This window comes from Pseudophryne corroboree, chromosome 1 (genome assembly GCF_028390025.1).
Source record: "Pseudophryne corroboree isolate aPseCor3 chromosome 1, aPseCor3.hap2, whole genome shotgun sequence".
NCBI classification, from domain to species: domain Eukaryota; kingdom Metazoa; phylum Chordata; class Amphibia; order Anura; family Myobatrachidae; genus Pseudophryne; species Pseudophryne corroboree.
Window position 1 is genome coordinate 797,130,329 of NC_086444.1, and position 18,544 is coordinate 797,148,872.

Here is an 18,544-nt window from a genome sequence, read left to right on the forward strand (position 1 = left end):
GATTATATGAGTGACCGCATCCAAGTAGGCACGTCACACAGTCCGTACTTATACTGGCAGGAAAAAGAGGCAATTTGGAGGCCCTTGCACAAACTGGCTTTATTCTACCTAAGTTGCCCTCCCACAAGTGTGTACTCCGAAAGAGTGTTTAGTGCCGCCGCTCACCTTGTCAGCAATCGGCGTACGAGGTTACTTCCAGAAAATGTGGAGAAGATGATGTTCATTAAAATGAATTATAATCAATTCCTCCGTGGAGACATTGACCAGCAGCAATTGCCTCCACAAAGTACACAGGGAGCTGAGATGGTGGATTCCAGTGGGGACGAATTGATAATCTGTGAGGAGGGGGATGTACACGGTGATATATCGGAGGATGATGATGAGGTGGACATCTTGCCTCTGTAGAGCCAGTTTGTGCAAGGAGAGATTAATTGCTTCTTTTTCGGTGGGGGTCCAAACCAACCCGTCATTTCAGTCACAGTCGTGTGGCAGACCCTGTCACTGAAATGATGGGTTGGTTAAAGTGTGCATGTCCTGTTTATACAACATAAGGGTGGGTGGGAGGGCCCAAGGACAATTCCATCTTGCACCTTTATTTTCTTTCATTTTTCTTTGCGTCATGTGCTGTTTGGGGAGTGTTTTTTGGAAGGGCCAGCCTGCGTGACACTGCAGTGCCACTCCTAGATGGGCCAGGTGTTTGTGTCGGCCACTAGGGTCGCTTATCTTACTCACACAGCTACCTCATTGCGCCTCTTTTTTTCTTTGCGTCATGTGCTGTTTGGGGAGGGTTTTTTGGAAGGGCCATCCTGCGTGACACTGCAGTGCCACTCCTAGATGGGCCAGGTGTTTGTGTCGGCCACTAGGGTCGCTTATCTTACTCACACAGCTACCTCATTGCGCCTCTTTTTTTCTTTGCGTCATGTGCTGTTTGGGGAGGGTTTTTTGGAAGGGCCATCCTGCGTGACACTGCAGTGCCACTCCTAGATGGGCCCGGTGTTTGTGTCGGCCACTAGGGTCGCTTATCTTACTCACACAGCTACCTCATTGCGCCTCTTTTTTTCTTTGCGTCATGTGCTGTTTGGGGAGGGTTTTTTGGAAGGGCCATCCTGCGTGACACTGCAGTGCCACTCCTAGATGGGCCAGGTGTTTGTGTCGGCCACTAGGGTCGCTTATCTTACTCACACAGCTACCTCATTGCGCCTCTTTTTTTCTTTGCGTCATGTGCTGTTTGGGGAGGGTTTTTTGGAAGGGACATCCTGCGTGACACTGCAGTGCCACTCCTAGATGGGCCCGGTGTTTGTGTCGGCCACTAGGGTCGCTTATCTTACTCACACAGCTACCTCATTGCGCCTCTTTTTTTCTTTGCGTCATGTGCTGTTTGGGGAGGGTTTTTTGGAAGGGACATCCTGCGTGACACTGCAGTGCCACTCCTAGATGGGCCCGGTGTTTGTGTCGGCCACTAGGGTCGCTTATCTTACTCACACAGCTACCTCATTGCGCCTCTTTTTTTCTTTGCGTCATGTGCTGTTTGGGGAGGGTTTTTTGGAAGGGACATCCTGCGTGACACTGCAGTGCCACTCCTAGATGGGCCCGGTGTTTGTGTCGGCCACTAGGGTCGCTTATCTTACTCACACAGCTACCTCATTGCGCCTCTTTTTTTCTTTGCGTCATGTGCTGTTTGGGGAGGGTTTTTTGGAAGGGCCATCCTGCGTGACACTGCAGTGCCACTCCTAGATGGGCCCGGTGTTTGTGTCGGCCACTAGGGTCGCTTATCTTACTCACACAGCTACCTCATTGCGCCTCTTTTTTTCTTTGCGTCATGTGCTGTTTGGGGAGGGTTTTTTGGAAGGGCCATCCTGCGTGACACTGCAGTGCCACTCCTAGATGGGCCCGGTGTTTGTGTCGGCCACTAGGGTCGCTTATCTTACTCACACAGCTACCTCATTGCGCCTCTTTTTTTCTTTGCGTCATGTGCTGTTTGGGGAGGGTTTTTTGGAAGGGACATCCTGCGTGACACTGCAGTGCCACTCCTAGATGGGCTCGGTGTTTGTGTCGGCCACTAGGGTCGCTTATCTTACTCACACAGCTACCTCATTGCGCCTCTTTTTTTCTTTGCATCATGTGCTGTTTGGGGAGGGTTTTTTGGAAGGGACATCCTGCGTGACACTGCAGTGCCACTCCTAGATGGGCCCGGTGTTTGTGTCGGCCACTAGGGTCGCTTATCTTACTCACACAGCTACCTCATTGCGCCTCTTTTTTTCTTTGCGTCATGTGCTGTTTGGGGAGGATTTTTTGGAAGGGCCATCCTGCGTGACACTGCAGTGCCACTCCTAGATGGGCCAGGTGTTTGTGTCGGCCACTAGGGTCGCTTATCTTACTCACACAGCTACCTCATTGCGCCTCTTTTTTTCTTTGCGTCATGTGCTGTTTGGGGAGGGTTTTTTGGAAGGGCCATCCTGCGTGACACTGCAGTGCCACTCCTAGATGGGCCAGGTGTTTGTGTCGGCCACTAGGGTCGCTTAGCTTAGTCATCATCCAGCGACCTCGGTGCAAATTTTAGGACTAAAAATAATATTGTGAGGTGTGAGGTATTCAGAATAGACTGAAAATGAGTGGAAATTATGGTTTTTGAGGTTAATAATACTTTGGGATCAAAATGACCCCCAAATTCTATGATTTAAGCTGTTTTTTAGTGTTTTTTGAAAAAAACACCCGAATCCAAAACACACCCGAATCCGACAAAAAAAATTCGGTGAGGTTTTGCCAAAACGCGGTCGAACCCAAAACACGGCCGCGGAACCGAACCCAAAACCAAAACACAAAACCCGAAAAATTTCAAGTGCACATCTCTAATTATGACATCACAGCATGACCTCACAGAAACCACTACACTGGCCACTGGTTTGAGGCACCTGTCTTTTGTGTGACTGACATAGGGGAAATGTGATATCACCCCTTATTTAAAATTATTACATTCAAATTAGAATATGGGTTATTATTTTATGGTAAATAGAACAAAAACCAAGTTGTGCTCAACAATCAAAGATAGAAAGCATTTATTTAAAAAATTTGAACAATTCTCCCGGGAGTACAATTAAAATAAATCAATATGCAATCTAAGAAAAACAGAATCACTGGGGTATATTTACTAAGCTCCCGATTTTGGCCGAGATGACGTTTTTTCTTCAAAGTGTCATCTCGGGAATTTACTAAGCACAAATCACGGCAGTGATGAGGGCATTCATATTTTTTTGGAAGTTCTAGTAAAAAATTACGAATAAGTACACCATCGGTCAAACGCGGCTGTTTAGGCATGAATCACGGTCATTTACTAACCATTCGTATTCGTAATGTGTACCGTGAAAATGCCTTTGCGGTCGTGAAAAAATACAAATCGTAAAAAAGTGCTAAAAAAAAGTAGACCTGCTTTTGATAAGCGTGTTTACATGTGTATTTAATTATCCATTAGTCACACCTGAATGTTTGGCCCTATAAAAGAGTTCCAGGCACATTTTGAATAACTCTCACTCTGAAATGGCTGCTGTTGTGTGTGCTAGTGATTTTCTGGTTGCTGGGGGATACCTGAGACTGCTCCATGAGTCTTCAAGAAATCAGGGCCAGGTAAGTGAACATGGTCAGCAGGTTGTACAGGTGCCGCGAAGGCTGCGCCAGCCTCGTTTTTTTATGGGGCGTTTAAACTTAAACGCATTGTCTGATGATAGGGTCATACAGATGTTTAGGCTAAATAGAAACAACATTTTCCGTCTGTATGACCTTGTCAAACTGGGTCTAGACCCTGAGACAGCACGCTCTCGCTCTGTCTCAGGCCTGCACAAACTCCTGGCTGTGTTGCACTTTATGGCTACTGGGAGCTTCCAAGCTGTGACAGGCGACGTCATTGGTATCTCCCAGCCCACCTTTTCAAAATATTTGAATCAGGTGAGTTGAAATATACATACACGTCTATGTCTAAGTGTTGCTTCTGTTAGGTCTTAGAACACAGTATTGTATTGATTACAGATCATGACACTCACCTTACATTTATTAATGTCCACTCAGGTTTTGGATGTCTTGGAACCCCATATAAATGCCTCTATCTGCTTCCCTACCCAGGAGTCGCAGTGGCATGCAGTCAGGGTAGCTTTCTATGAGCTTGCTGGCATGCCCAATGTGCTGGGTGCCATAGATTGCACACACGTTGAGCTGAGACCACCTAGGGGCAGGCAATATGTCTTTACCAATCGGCATTCTAGCCAATCAACTAATGTCCAGGTGGTTTGTGATGCAAATCTAAAAATTATGAGTGTGGTTGCAGGTTACCCTGGCGGCTGCCATGACTCCTTCATACTCAGTCAGTCATCCCTCTTTGATAAATTTGAGGACGGACATATGCCTGATGGCTGGCTGCTGGGTATGTTCCAAGTGTGTTGTGTGTATGCAGGGGCGTCGGAATAGGGGGGGCAAGGGGGCAGCTCGCTCCCCCCAAACATGAGAGAGGCGCCTCTGCAAAGCAGGGAGGCGCTCTCCGGACTCCCTGCTTTGCTACTCTGCAGCTGCCGATTGCCGCTGTGCCTGTCACACTGCATGACAGGCAGCAGCGCTGGCAGCACAGGGATGGGAGGAGGGGTTAGCTTGTACTCACTGAGAGCAGCAGCAGGGGAAGTCCCTGCAACTCACTGCGGTGCCTCGTCTCCTCCCCTACCTGGTATCAGCAATAAGGTCAGAAGAACATGTGCCGAGCAGTGATTGGAGGAGCTCGGCACATGCTGATTAGAAGAGCCCCTGATTGGAGGAGCTGTCACATGCTCCTCTAACCCCTGGAACACGGAGGATGTCACACAGCATGGCCCTTGTCTAAATGTGAGTAATGTATTCAACCTGACTCCTCTGTCTCCATAGCTCCTGCCTGTCTCTGCCACCCTCTCTATGCAGCTGCTGTCTCTCTCTCTCTGACTGCTACATGGTTTTCTCTCTGTCAAGCATCTGCCTCCACTCCTGTCTCTCTGCCCAGCATCTGCCACCCCTCTCCGCAGCATCTGTCCCCCCCTCTCTCTGCCCATCATCTGTCCCCCTCTCTGCAGCATCTATCCCCCTTTCTCTCTGCCCAGCATCTACTCCCCCTCTTTCTGACCATCATCTGCCCCCCTCTCTGCAGCATCTGTCCCCCCTTCTCTCTGCCCAGCATCTGCTCCCCCTCTTTCTGCCCCCCTCTCCGCAGCATCTGTCCCCCCCTCTCCGCAGCATCTGTCCCCCCTCTCTCTGCCAATCATCTGCCCCCCTCTCCGCAGCATCTGTCCCCACTCTCTCTGACCAGCATCTGCCTCCCCTCTCTCTGCCCGTCATCTGTCCCCCTCTCTGCAGCATTTGTCCCCCCTTCTCTCTGCGCAGCATCTGTCCCCCTCTTTCTGCCCATCATCTGCCCCCCTCTCCGTAGCATCAGTCCCCCTTCTCTCTGCCCAGCATCTGCCCCCTCTCCACAGCATCTGTCCCTCCTCTCTCTGCCCAGCACCTGCCCCCCTCTCCACAGCATCTGTCCCCCCTCTCTCTGGCCAGCATCTGCCCCCCTCTCCGCAGCATCTGTCCCCCCTCTCTCTGGCCAGCATCTGCCCCCCTCTTCGCAGCATCTGTCCCCCCTCTCCCTGCCCAGCATCTGCTCCCCCTCTTTCTGCCCATCATCTGCCCCCTCTCCACAACATCTGTCCCCCCTTCTCTCTGCCCAGCATCTGCTCCCCTCTCCGCAGCATCTGTCCCCCCTCCCTCTGACCAGCATCTGCCTCCGCTCTCTCTGCCCATCATCTGCCCCCCTCTCTGCAGTATCTGTCCACCCCTCTTTCTGCCCATCATCTATCCTCCTCTACGCAGCATCTGTCCCCCCCTCTCTCTGTCCATCATCTGTCCCCCTCTCCGCAGCATTTGTCCCCCCTTCTCTCTGCCCAGCATCTGCTCCCCCTCCTTCTGCCCATCATCTGCCCCCCCTCTCCACAGCATCTGTCCCCCCTCTCTCTGCCCATCATCTGCCCCCCTCTCCGCTGCATCTGTCCCCCCCTTCTCTCTGCCCAGCATCTGCTCCCTCTTTCTGCCCATCATCTGCCCCCCCTCTCCACAGCATCTGACCCCCTCTCTCTGCCCAGCATCTGCTCCCTCTTTCTGCCCATCATCTGCCCCCCCTCACCGTAGCATCTGTCCCCCCTCTCTCTGCCTAGCATCCACTCCCCCTCTTTCTGCCCATCATCTGCCCCCCTCTCCGCAGCATCTGTCCCCGCTCTCTCTGCCCAGCATCTGCTCCCCCTCTTTCTGCCCATCATCTGCCCCCTCTCCGCAGCATCTGTCCCCCCTTTCTCTGCCCAGCATCTGCCCCCCTCTCCACAGCGTCTGTCCCCACTCTCTCTGCCCATCATCTGTTCCCCTCTCCGCAGCATCTGTCCTCCCTTCTCTGTGCCCAGTATCTGCTACCCCTCTTTCTGCACATCATCTGCCCCCCTCTCCGCAGCATCTGTCCCCCCTCCCTCTGACCAGCATCTGCCTCCGCTCTCTCTGCCCATCATCTGCCCCCCTCTCTGCAGCATCTGTCCACCCCTCTTTCTGCCCATCATCTATCCTCCTCTCCGCAGCATCTGTCCCCCCCCCCCCTCTGTCCATCATCTGTCCCCCTCTCCGCAGCATTTGTCCCCCCTTCTCTCTGCCCAGCATCTGCTCCCCCTCTCCGCAACATTTGTCACCCCTTCTCTCTGCCCAGCATCTGCTCTCCTCTTTCTGCCCATCATCTGCCCCCCCTCTCCACAGCATCTGTCCCCCCTCTCTCTGCCCAGCATCTGCCACCCTCTCCGCAGCATTTGTCCACCCTCTCTCTGCCCAGCATCTGCCACCCTCTCCGCAGCATTTGTCCCCCCTTCTCTCTGCCCAGCATCTGCTCTCCCTCTTTCTGCCCATCATCTGCCCCCCTCTCCGCAGTATCTGTCCCCCCTCTCTCTGCCCAGCATCTGTTCGCCCTCTCTCTGCCCATCATCTGTCCTCTCCACGGCATCTGTCCCACCCTCTCCCTGCCCATCATCTGCCCCCCTCTCCGCAGCATCTGTCCCCCCTCTCTCTGCCCAACATCTGCCTCCCCTCCTCTCTCTCTGCCTGGCATCTGCCTCCCGCTGATGGTGCTCCTGTATACCAGCGCCTCTGCCCCTGCTCACGCCGGCACTGGGAGCGCTGCGGTTGGATACCTGCCGCGCAGCGGCGGAACTACTGCACCGGGGCCCAAAGCAACAAAGGGGCCCACAGCAGTAGTATGAACAGTACTAATAATGAGTCAAACTGACTCATTATAGTACTCCAAGTACGCAGCCGGCTGCAGGACATGACAAAGAGGAAGGATGCGGTCCGGGGGCTTCTGTTTCCTTCCATCCCCTCCTCTCTCCTCTGACCTCCTCCGCTGGTGCTGACACAGTGCTGCTTTTGGCTGAGGGCTGACTGTGACATCTGATCTCATGATGTCCCCAGTGCAATTGAGGAGAGGACACCCACTGCAAGGTACCCGCTTTTGCAAGTTTGGCAATATACCAGATAGAGATGAGCGGGTTCGGTTTCTTTGAATCCGAACCCGCACGAACTTCACTTTTTTTTTCACGGGTCCGAGCGACTCGGATCTTCCCGCCTTGCTCGGTTAACCCGAGCGCGCCCGAACGTCATCATGACGCTGTCGGATTCTCGCGAGACTCGGATTCTATATAAGGAGCCGCGCGTCGCCGCCATTTTCACACGTGCATTGAGATTGATAGGGAGAGGACGTGGCTGGCGTCCTCTCCATTAGAATAGATTAGAAGAGAGAGAGAGAGAGATTGTGCAGACAGAGTTTACCACAGTGACCAGTGCAGTTGTTGTTAAGTTAACTTTTATTTAATATATCCGTTCTCTGCTATATCCGTTCTCTGCCTGAAAAAAACGATACACAGCAGTCACACAGTGTGACTCAGTCTGTGTGCACTCAGCTCAGCCCAGTGTGCTGCACATCAATGTATAAAAGCTTATAATAATTGTGGGGGAGACTGGGGAGCACTGCAGGTTGTTATAGCAGGAGCCAGGAGTACATAATATTATATTAATTTAAAATTAAACAGTGCACACTTTTGCTGCAGGAGTGCCACTGCCAGTGTGACTAGTGGTGACCAGTGCCTGACCACCAGTATAGTAGTATATTGTTGTATACTATCTCTTTATCAACCAGTCTATATTAGCAGCAGACACAGTACAGTGCGGTAGTTCACGGCTGTGGCTACCTCTGTGTCGGCAGTCGGCACTCGGCAGGCAGTCCGTCCATCCATAATTGTATAATTATATACCACCTAACCGTGGTATTTTTTTTTCTTTCTTTATACCGTCGTCATAGTCATACTAGTTGTTACGAGTATACTACTATCTCTTTATCAACCAGTGTACAGTGCGGTAGTTCACGGCTGTGGCTACCTCTGTGTCGGCAGTCGGCAGGCAGTCCGTCCATCCATAATTGTATTATTATAATATATACCACCTAACCGTGGTTTTTTTTTCATTCTTTATACCGTCATAGTGTCATACTAGTTGTTACGAGTATACTACTATCTCTTTATCAACCAGTGTACAGTGCGGTAGTTCACGGCTGTGGCTACCTCTGTGTCGGCAGTCGGCAGTCCGTCCGTCCATCCATAATTGTATTATAATATATACCACCTAACCGTGGTTTTTTTTTCATTCTTTATACCGTCATAGTGTCATACTAGTTGTTACGAGTATACTACTATCTCTTTATCAACCAGTGTACAGTGCGGTAGTTCACGGCTGTGGCTACCTCTGTGTCGGCAGTCGGCAGGCAGTCCGTCCATCCATAATTGTATTATAATATATACCACCTAACCGTGGTTTTTTTTTCATTCTTTATACCGTCATAGTCAGTCATACTAGTTGTTACGAGTATACTACTATCTCTTTATCAACCAGTGTACAGTGCGGTAGTTCACGGCTGTGGCTACCTCTGTGTCGGCACTCGGCAGGCAGTCCGTCCATCCATAATTGTATTATAATATATACCACCTAACCGTGGTTTTTTTTTCATTCTTTATACCGTCATAGTGTCATACTAGTTGTTACGAGTATACTACTATCTCTTTATCAACCAGTGTACAGTGCGGTAGTTCACGGCTGTGGCTACCTCTGTGTCGGCAGTCGGCAGGCAGTCCGTCCATCCATAATTGTATTATAATATATACCACCTAACCGTGGTTTTTTTTTCATTCTTTATACCGTCATAGTGTCATACTAGTTGTTACGAGTATACTACTATCTCTTTATCAACCAGTGTACAGTGCGGTAGTTCACGGCTGTGGCTACCTCTGTGTCGGCAGTCGGCAGGCAGTCCGTCCATCCATAATTGTATTATAATATATACCACCTAACCGTGTTTTTTTTTTCATTCTTTATACCGTCATAGTCAGTCATACTAGTTGTTACGAGTATACTACTATCTCTTTATCAACCAGTGTACAGTGCGGTAGTTCACGGCTGTGGCTACCTCTGTGTCGGAACTCGGCAGGCAGTCCGTCCATCCATAATTGTATTACAATATATACCACCTAACCGTGGTTTTTTTTTCATTCTTTATACCGTCATAGTCAGTCATACTAGTTGTTACGAGTATACTACTATCTCTTTATCAACCAGTGTACAGTGCGGTAGTTCACGGCTGTGGCTACCTCTGTGTCGGAACTCGGCAGGCAGTCCGTCCATCCATAATTGTATTATTATAATATATACCACCTAACCGTGGTTTTTTTTTCATTCTTTATACCGTCATAGTGTCATACTAGTTGTTACGAGTATACTACTATCTCTTTATCAACCAGTGTACAGTGCGGTAGTTCACGGCTGTGGCTACCTCTGTGTCGGCAGTCGGCAGGCAGTCCGTCCATCCATAATTGTATTATAATATATACCACCTAACCGTGGTTTTTTTTTCATTCTTTATACCGTCATAGTCAGTCATACTAGTTGTTACGAGTATACTACTATCTCTTTATCAACCAGTGTACAGTGCGGTAGTTCACGGCTGTGGCTACCTCTGTGTCGGAACTCGGCAGGCAGTCCGTCCATCCATAATTGTATTACAATATATACCACCTAACCGTGGTTTTTTTTTCATTCTTTATACCGTCATAGTCAGTCATACTAGTTGTTACGAGTATACTACTATCTCTTTATCAACCAGTGTACAGTGCGGTAGTTCACGGCTGTGGCTACCTCTGTGTCGGCACTCGGCAGGCAGTCCGTCCATCCATAATTGTATTACAATATATACCACCTAACCGTGGTTTTTTTATACCACCTAACCGTGGCAGTCCGTCCATAATTGTATACTAGTATCCAATCCATCCATCTCCATTGTTTACCTGAGGTGCCTTTTAGTTCTGCCTATAAAATATGGAGAACAAAAAAGTTGAGGTTCCAAAATTAGGGAAAGATCAAGATCCACTTCCACCTCGTGCTGAAGCTGCTGCCACTAGTCATGGCCGAGACGATGAAATGCCAGCAACGTCGTCTGCCAAGGCCGATGCCCAATGTCATAGTACAGAGCATGTCAAATCCAAAACACCAAATATCAGAAAAAAAAGGACTCCAAAACCTAAAATAAAATTGTCGGAGGAGAAGCGTAAACTTGCCAATATGCCATTTACCACACGGAGTGGCAAGGAACGGCTGAGGCCCTGGCCTATGTTCATGGCTAGTGGTTCAGCTTCACATGAGGATGGAAGCACTCAGCCTCTCGCTAGAAAACTGAAAAGACTCAAGCTGGCAAAAGCACCGCAAAGAACTGTGCGTTCTTTGAAATCCCAAATCCACAAGGAGAGTCCAATTGTGTCGTTTGCGATGCCTGACCTTCCCAACACTGGACGTGAAGAGCATGCGCCTTCCACTATTTGCATGCCCCCTGCAAGTGCTGGAAGGAGCACCCGCAGTCCAGTTCCTGATAGTCAGATTGAAGATGTCAGTGTTGAAGTACACCAGGATGAGGAGGATATGGGTGTTGCTGGCGCTGGGGAGGAAATTGACCAGAAGGATTCTGATGGTGAGGTGGTTTGTTTAAGTCAGGCACCCGGGGAGACACCTGTTGTCCGTGGGAGGAATATGGCCGTTGACATGCCAGGTGAAAATACCAAAAAAATCAGCTCTTCGGTGTGGAGGTATTTCACCAGAAATGCGGACAACAGGTGTCAAGCCGTGTGTTCCCTTTGTCAAGCTGTAATAAGTAGGGGTAAGGACGTTAACCACCTCGGAACATCCTCCCTTATACGTCACCTGCAGCGCATTCATAATAAGTCAGTGACAAGTTCAAAAACTTTGGGTGACAGCGGAAGCAGTCCACTGACCAGTAAATCCCTTCCTCTTGTAACCAAGCTCACGCAAACCACCCCACCAACTCCCTCAGTGTCAATTTCCTCCTTCCCCAGGAATGCCAATAGTCCTGCAGGCCATGTCACTGGCAAGTCTGACGAGTCCTCTCCTGCCTGGGATTCCTCCGATGCATCCTTGCGTGTAACGCCTACTGCTGCTGGCGCTGCTGTTGTTGCCGCTGGGAGTCGATGGTCATCCCAGAGGGGAAGTCGTAAGCCCACTTGTACTACTTCCAGTAAGCAATTGACTGTTCAACAGTCCTTTGCGAGGAAGATGAAATATCACAGCAGTCATCCTACTGCAAAGCGGATAACTGAGGCCTTGGCATCCTGGGTGGTGAGAAACGTGGTTCCGGTATCCATCATTACTGCAGAGCCAACTAGAGACTTGTTGGAGGTACTGTGTCCCCGGTACCAAATACCATCTAGGTTCCATTTCTCTAGGCAGGCGATACCGAAAATGTACACAGACCTCAGAAAAAGAGTCACCAGTGTCCTAAAAAATGCAGCTGTACCCAATGTCCACTTAACCACGGACATGTGGACAAGTGGAGCAGGGCAGGGTCAGGACTATATGACTGTGACAGCCCACTGGGTAGATGTATGGACTCCCGCCGCAAGAACAGCAGCGGCGGCACCAGTAGCAGCATCTCGCAAACGCCAACTCTTTCCTAGGCAGGCTACGCTTTGTATCACCGCTTTCCAGAATACGCACACAGCTGAAAACCTCTTACGGCAACTGAGGAAGATCATCGCGGAATGGCTTACCCCAATTGGACTCTCCTGTGGATTTGTGGCATCGGACAACGCCAGCAATATTGTGTGTGCATTAAATCTGGGCCAATTCCAGCACGTCCCATGTTTTGCACATACCTTGAATTTGGTGGTGCAGAATTTTTTAAAAAACGACAGGGGCGTGCAAGAGATGCTGTCGGTGGCCAGAAGAATTGCGGGACACTTTCGGCGTACAGGCACCACGTACAGAAAACTGGAGCACCACCAAAAACTACTGAACCTGCCCTGCCATCATCTGAAGCAAGAAGTGGTAACGAGGTGGAATTCAACCCTCTATATGCTTCAGAGGTTGGAGGAGCAGCAAAAGGCCATTCAAGCCTATACAATTGAGCACGATATAGTAGGTGGAATGCACCTGTCTCAAGTGCAGTGGAGAATGATTTCAACGTTGTGCAAGGTTCTGATGCCCTTTGAACTTGCCACACGTGAAGTCAGTTCAGACACTGCCAGCCTGAGTCAGGTCATTCCCCTCATCAGGCTTTTGCAGAAGAAGCTGGAGGCATTGAAGGAGGAGCTAACACGGAGCGATTCCGCTAGGCATGTGGGACTTGTGGATGCAGCCCTTAATTCGCTTAACAAGGATTCACGGGTGGTCAATCTGTTGAAATCAGAGCACTACATTTTGGCCACCGTGCTCGATCCTAGATTTAAAGCCTACCTTGGATCTCTCTTTCCGGCAGACACAGGTCTGCTGGGGTTGAAAGACCTGCTGGTGACAAAATTGTCAAGTCAAGCGGAACGCGACCTGTCAACATCTCCTCCTTCACATTCTCCCGCAACTGGGGGTGCGAGGAAAAGGCTCAGAATTCCGAGCCCACCCGCTGGCGGTGATGCAGGGCAGTCTGGAGCGACTGCTGATGCTGACATCTGGTCCGGACTGAAGGACCTGACAACGATTACGGACATGTCGTCTACTGTCACTGCATATGATTCTCTCAACATTGATAGAATGGTGGAGGATTATATGAGTGACCGCATCCAAGTAGGCACGTCACACAGTCCGTACTTATACTGGCAGGAAAAAGAGGCAATTTGGAGGCCCTTGCACAAACTGGCTTTATTCTACCTAAGTTGCCCTCCCACAAGTGTGTACTCCGAAAGAGTGTTTAGTGCCGCCGCTCACCTTGTCAGCAATCGGCGTACGAGGTTACATCCAGAAAATGTGGAGAAGATGATGTTCATTAAAATGAATTATAATCAATTCCTCCGCGGAGACATTGACCAGCAGCAATTGCCTCCACAAAGTACACAGGGAGCTGAGATGGTGGATTCCAGTGGGGACGAATTGATAATCTGTGAGGAGGGGGATGTACACGGTGATATATCGGAGGGTGAAGATGAGGTGGACATCTTGCCTCTGTAGAGCCAGTTTGTGCAAGGAGAGATTAATTGCTTCTTTTTTTGGGGGGGTCCAAACCAACCCGTCATATCAGTCACAGTCGTGTGGCAGACCCTGTCACTGAAATGATGGGTTGGTTAAAGTGTGCATGTCCTGTTTTGTTTATACAACATAAGGGTGGGTGGGAGGGCCCAAGGATAATTCCATCTTGCACCTCTTTTTTCTTTTCTTTTTCTTTGCATCATGTGCTGATTGGGGAGGGTTTTTTGGAAGGGACATCCTGCGTGACACTGCAGTGCCACTCCTAGATGGGCCCGGTGTTTGTGTCGGCCACTAGGGTCGCTAATCTTACTCACACAGCTACCTCATTGCGCCTCTTTTTTTCTTTGCGTCATGTGCTGTTTGGGGAGGGTTTTTTGGAAGGGACATCCTGCGTGACACTGCAGTGCCACTCCTAGATGTGCCCGGTGTTTGTGTCGGCCACTAGGGTCGCTAATCTTACTCACACAGTCAGCTACCTCATTGCGCCTCTTTTTTTCTTTGCGTCATGTGCTGTTTGGGGAGGTTTTTTTGGAAGGGCCATCCTGCGTGACACTGCAGTGCCACTCCTAGATGGGCCCGGTGTTTGTGTCGGCCACTAGGGTCGCTAATCTTACTCACACAGCTACCTCATTGCGCCTCTTTTTTTCTTTGCGTCATGTGCTGTTTGGGGAGGGTTTTTTGGAAGGGACATCCTGCGTGACACTGCAGTGCCACTCCTAGATGTGCCCGGTGTTTGTGTCGGCCACTAGGGTCGCTTATCTTACTCACACAGCGACCTCGGTGCAAATTTTAGGACTAAAAATAATATTGTGAGGTGTGAGGTATTCAGAATAGACTGAAAATGAGTGTAAATTATGGTTTTTGAGGTTAATAATACTTTGGGATCAAAATGACCCCCAAATTCTATGATTTAAGCTGTTTTTTAGTGTTTTTGGAAAAAAACACCCGAATCCAAAACACACCCGAATCCGACAAAAATAATTCGGTGAGGTTTTGCCAAAACGCGTTCGAACCCAAAACACGGCCGCGGAACCGAACCCAAAACCAAAACACAAAACCCGAAAAATTTCAGGCGCTCATCTCTATTAAGCAGCCAGTGCTTACCAAGCACTATGAGATATTAACTTATGTACTGTATGTGGGGCTGAACTGTCAAGCTGACACAGAGACCAGCCAGGGTACAGTATATATTATTCAACTGTCTGCACGCTGTCAGAACACCTAACGCTGCATCCCCATGCACAGAATCCGACACCTGGGAGTTATGTGTCCTAACCCTCCCCCTCTACCCCCCTAACCCTCCCTACCTGCAGCCTCACCCTAACCCTCCAATCCCCGCAGCCTAACCCTCCCTCACCGCAGTCGAACCCTAACCCCCCGCCCCTCTTTAGTGCCTAACCCTCCCCCCTTAGTGCCTAACCTTCCCTCCCCTCAGCCTAACCCTAACCCTCCCCCTTAGAGCCTAACCCTCCCCACCCCGCAGACTAATCCTCCCCGGGGCAGCATAACCCTAATCCCCCCTTCCCATGGCCTAAACCTAACCTCCCCCTCTCCCCGCAGCCTAACCCTAACACCCACTTCCCGCAGCCTAAACCTAACTCCCCCTACGTCCACCCTCCACGGCTTACTTCTTCGGTTGCACATCACACAGACATCTAGGATCCGGCGTCGGGATTGTGATCCTATTCGGGATGCCAATGCCAGCATTCCGAGCAGTGTCGGGATTCCGACGTAGGTATTTCAAATGCCGGCATCCAAACCAGATCCCATGTTTACCATGTTGCTGGTAATGCTAATAATCATAATGATGCACCGACACATATGCCTTTCATGTCACCCACTGTCACACTGTTCTGGGAAGCTAGGGGCGCCAAACTCAGATTATATCTTGCCCCCCCAACCTAAAAACGTTCTGACGCCCCTGTGTGTATGTGTGTTAACTTCAAACTCCTGTTTTTTTAAATTTGTTTTTTCATAATACACATGTCCTAATGTTGGCTATATCTGTATTTCAGGTGATGGTGGTTATGGCTGCTACTCTTGGCTACTTACTCCATTGTCCCAACCTGATTCTCCTGCTGAACACAGTTACAATCATGCACATAAGTCTACGCGGAATGTGATAGAAAGATGTTTTGGGGTGCTGAAATCTAGGTTTCGGTGTCTGGATAAATTTGCTGGCCTTTTGTTGTATAGTCCCTCAAAGGTGACTAGGATTGTGTTCTGCTGCTGTTTTCTTCATAATCTGTGTTTGAACCAACATCTTCCACATGATGATGAAGAAAACAGCCAGCAAGTAGGTGAGTTAGAAACATCTGGTGACAGTGTGAGTACAGATGTAGGGAGGCAGGTAAGGCAAGAAGTTATTCTGCGTTATTTTACCGGTAAGTATTATTTAGTTTAAAATAACCTTGACTAACCACTTTTATTAAATGTATTGTAGGTGTGAATGTTTGTTTTGTTGCGTTAGTGTTTGTTCTTTATACTGGTCTGTACATTTATACTGTAATTTAAATAACTTACAGTGTCACTCATTAGCACATTAAACCATACACACATTGCGTCTTTTAAAATGATTTGCACTGACACATGCATTTTTGGTGAAACAATACCAAAAAATTTATTGTGTTACAAACATTTGATGCATCCTTCCTTATTTTTTTTTGTGTGTGCTGGGTGCAGAGGTTTGACCAGGGTCGTTGGCCCGTGTTCTGCTGGAGCGTCGAACAGGGGAGGTAACTGGGGTCTGGCTTGGGGTAGTAGTTCCGGAGCTTGAGCTGACTTGTTGGGATGCCAATACATTAATACTTTGGCTGAGGTTGTGTATGCTCGCATTAAGTTGGTTATTTGTGGCAGTGTGGCTGGCAATAATTCTAGATACATTTTCGTGGACCACTTGGTTGTGCTGTATTACTTGGATTAGGGCTTGTTGCTGCCGCTGTTGTTCATCGATGATTCTTGTTCAATTTGAAAGCATTTGACTGTTGTCCGCCCTCATTTGTTCCATAGAAGTTGCTATTCTTCCAACCTGAACAATCAGTCTGCCTGAGTTCCGACTGATGCGAGGAAGATGATGGGGCAGACTGCCAAGGTGTTGGGTGTGGGTGTTTAGGTAGGCCGAGTTTTGTGCCTGTTGTGTGGCTCAACTGTTCCAAAAGTCAGGGGACATTTCTTGCTGGGGTGGTGGTGGCATCAATTGGGGGCTAACGGATGCTTGTGGTATGTCCTGCTGCGGGGTTGGCTGGGTAGGATCAATGGGCTGCAGGTGTAGTGTGAAGGTAGGCTGCTGGTCAGTTTCCTGCTGGGCGTCCTCGACCATGATGGGTGGTTCTGTATGGGGTTGATAACAGCCACTATTTAGTATAAATAATATATATTTGCTTGACCAAAACATGGCTTACTTAATAATACTAATGTTGAAAATGTTACAGAGTTTGTGTGCTCAAATTAACTAGGAATCTTACCTTTTGAAACACATATGTGCCTTCTAATTTACAAAACTGAATAGTAAAAATAATTTGTAAGTTCTCGGACTCTAAGCCATAATGATTGTGCAAACACGAAGATCTTTCGCCATTTTACATTAATGCATTTCAAGATTGTGTATGCCCCTTCCTTTTGTGAACCACACACATTGCAGTAAATGTGGTTTGTTACACACTCATAAATTGATAAAGCCAGTCAGGGTTTGTTTTTTTTTTTTAATTTGTATTAAATTAATTTTAATTATGAAATCTTAAAGAACCATGCAAATGTCTTAAGGTGGCCTATGTTTCGAAATGGAGATGTTGGCCATGGCAATCATTTGGCTTAAAGATTACATTTATGTTTTTTATTGTGGTTAAAAATAATTCCATAAAAAATGGTTGCTATGGGCAACATCACATCTGAAAATGAAAACCAAAAAAAAGCACAAATACCATGTGCTTGTTGTTTGAGATTATTGCCTGTAATAAGAAATTACACAAATATAATTGTATTGACACTACACAAAACAGTGGTGCAGCAGAATTAACCAGGAGAAGACCTAAGGATTTGAAACGACAATGATATGTGCAAGGTGATAAAGGCACAAGCCAATGACGAACCAAATTGTTAAAGTTTAATTTAACACTTTTTCTTCATATAACACCTTGCACATATCAGTGGTTTTTCACATCATTTTGCCTTATCCAGGTTAATTCATAGACCACACTGTTTTACATTTTTGTGACAATTATCTTTTATGTTTACTCACCAGACAGCTGAGGTGATTGTGGTTCCTCGCTTTCTGGACTTGCCAAAATTGCCTGTGGTGGCTGGGGCAACACTGCGGAGATGCGCCTCCGGGGTGGTGATGATGGAGCCGCAGACTCAGGCTCAAGACGACGTCTCTTGGTTGGCCTCCTTGGCACACTCACCGATCCCTGTGATGGGCGCTTTAGTGGAGGGCGGCTTGCAGAAGAAGAACCTATGTGATAAGAGAAACATTAATATTTGGATCTTCTATGTGTTTGCTGAATATGTGATTACAGTGAATTCTTACCTGCATTCCCACCATCTGCATCACTTGGCAGTGTTGGCTGGGGCCTGGCTGTGGTGCTTCTCTGGCGTACTGTTGAAAAATGTGACAAAACCAAATGAACATACTTTGAATACTCATTGTTATCTTAAATTCCTTATTGTGATGTAAACATCTGGAACCTAATGATAAGTAAACCATTTTATGTTTAATCTATTCTGGATTACTTCATTGGGTGTGTATTCTTGAAATCAGATTCAATTACACTAATTAATCCATACACAAAGCCAAATTATGAACAATATTATGTTTTTATTTTGTGTTTAAAATTTGCATGAATAAACCACAATATTGCACGCTAAGCTTGCAATTTTTAATCAACAAATACAACACTAGCCAAAAAAATCTGCAAAAAATAATAATATTTGGATTAAATTAAAAAAAAAAAAAAACAGTTAT

At 48.2% G+C, this 18,544-nt stretch overlaps 1 long non-coding RNA gene across 1 annotated transcript; it reads left to right on the forward strand.

The window, feature by feature from the left end:
* The first annotated feature begins 4,789 nt into the window (after positions 1 to 4,789).
* Positions 4,790 to 18,297, forward strand: LOC134946559 (uncharacterized). The gene is made up of 2 exons (XR_010182288.1): positions 4,790 to 4,860; positions 15,600 to 18,297. It is a non-coding gene; the product is annotated as an uncharacterized LOC134946559 (long non-coding RNA).
* Positions 18,298 to 18,544: the final 247 nt, after the last annotated feature.